The 2,031-nt window shown below is 46.5% G+C and overlaps 1 protein-coding gene across 1 annotated transcript in view; it reads right to left on the bottom strand.

Annotated features, from left to right (window-relative positions):
• Window positions 1-1,773, bottom strand: part of SGMS1 (sphingomyelin synthase 1) — a 63,477-nt gene extending 61,704 nt beyond the window's left edge. The window contains exon 1 of the mRNA XM_031063503.1: window positions 1,657-1,773. The gene's annotated coding sequence lies outside the window, so the exon portion shown is untranslated. The remainder of the gene's footprint in view (window positions 1-1,656) is intronic.
• Window positions 1,774-2,031: the final 258 nt, after the last annotated feature.

Raw genomic sequence — 2,031 nt, 5'->3', positions numbered from 1 at the left:
CTGGGGCTCCAGCCCCTTCCCCAGCTCCGTTCCCTGCCCTGGACACGCTCCAGCCCTTCCAGGTCCTTCCAGGATTGGGGACCCAGAACTGGACACAGCCCTGGGGGTCCCTGAGCAGGGCCAGCCCAGGGGACAGTGACAGCCCTGGGCAAGGGAACAACCCAACAACACAGACCCAGCCACACCTGGATTGAATCTTTTCCCTTCAGCACACAGCAGAGCAGCCTCCTCTGCACCTCTTGATGTCCAAGCCTGATTAAAGCTGCATTAAACTTTAAGTAATAGATGCCTGCATTATTCATCACTGCTGTGTATTGGATGCAGAGCAAACAGAAGCTGAATCAATGCACTGATAGGAGATTCAGGTGTCTGCTCAAAGTGTCTCCTGCTCCCAACACTGATGCACTTGAAGAAGGGTGGGGAAAATAGGAATTTTTCACAACTGCTGTAAACAAGCCTTGGTATTATTACAGTTTGTCCAGAACACTGACACAGAGGCAGCTTTCAGAGAGCAACAAGGGCAAAAAACCTGCTCATCACTCACCTGACCTGTGACACACAAAAATATCATTTCCCTCAATTTCAGCAGCCTTGGTGTTTAGTCACAGCATTTTTCTCAGGATTTCTGGTGGCATTTCTTACAGATTCTGTGGAAAAGCCACTGAACATCTTATTTATGCAGCCTTTGAGATCCAGAGAGATGCAGAATTGGGACAGCCACTGGAGAGGGGCTAAACCCAAATTTTCCAAAGACAAAGGTGTTCAGCTCCCTGAATTCTCTCTGCAGGGAGAATTCAGCTGGATTAGGAAGAATCACAACTGAAAGGTGCTTTTCTGCTCTGTCTCCCACCACAGCCTCTCACAATCAGCCAGGCTCACCAATATTCCAGAATATTCTCAGGAAAAAGGCAAAAGTTTTCCCAACTAGGAATGGGAGGCATGAGAGACTTGGCTCACTCAAGGTGCTGGACATTGGGGCTGCACACAAACAAATAACAGCTTTTGGAACACTCTTCCCCAGAATCTTTACACCCAAAACTCCACTTTTATTTTCTGATTCTCATTACACCTCCCCTCTACCTCTTCAATCAGTCACGGAGCTTTCCAGCATGGATCAAACCCAACAAAACCATGACAAATCTTATGAGATGCCTTTCAGCAAATCCTCACGCAGCTTCAAAGGATTCCTGAAAGACAACAACACAACTACAAGCAGCAATAAAGGGCATCCACCCTGTTTATTCTCTCTTTGCAGGTCATTTATCCATGCCAAAGCCAGAGCTGGGAACAGAACACAGATATTCCAGCCCTCATTCTGGCTGTCTACACAAATATCACTCCAGTTTCCACAGCCAGAAGGGCAAAGATCTCCTTACAAGCAGAGTTTTGGGAGCATTTATCCACCATCTACACCTTCAAGGTCTGCTCTTAGTCATCCTTCCCTGCAAGCAGGCAGAAGGAACTGATCTAAGAGATCTTTCAGCTGTCGTTCCCTAAGATTTTACAATTTAATAATACTGGAGTTAGTTTGTGAAATATTCAAAATGTCCATAACAAGAACTTGCCCCAACTCAGGTCACAGTAAACAAGGTACTGAATGAACACATCACTCCAAAACACGCTTGAAAATGCAAAATGCAAGATGTCCTGACCTACCTGAAACTGCTTTTCTAGCCAGAGCACTCGATGCATCAGCTTAGAAACTCATTTGGAACAGGAGAGTGGAAGCTCAGACCTGCTGCTGGCAGCTTCTCACCGAGTCATGAGAGTCACTGTTAACAAAAGAGCAAACAAATAAAAATAAGGACATTGGAGAGGTGGAGCTAACAGCAAGCCTTCATTAGAGCACCAGGAGGTGTTTCAGTGTGAAGATGACCTCAAGGTCTAACAAGAGTTTGGATATACAGGGAAAGCCATGCTAACATAGAATCATGGAATGGGCTGGGTTGGGAGGAACCTCAAAGCTCATCTCATTCCACCCCTGCCATGGCAGGAACACCTTCCACTGTCCCAGGTGGCTCCAAACTCCAT

The sequence above is a fragment of the Geospiza fortis genome, unplaced genomic scaffold (assembly GCF_000277835.1).
Source record: "Geospiza fortis unplaced genomic scaffold, GeoFor_1.0 scaffold284, whole genome shotgun sequence".
NCBI lineage: Eukaryota > Metazoa > Chordata > Aves > Passeriformes > Thraupidae > Geospiza > Geospiza fortis.
This window is presented reverse-complemented; position numbering and strand designations above follow the sequence as displayed.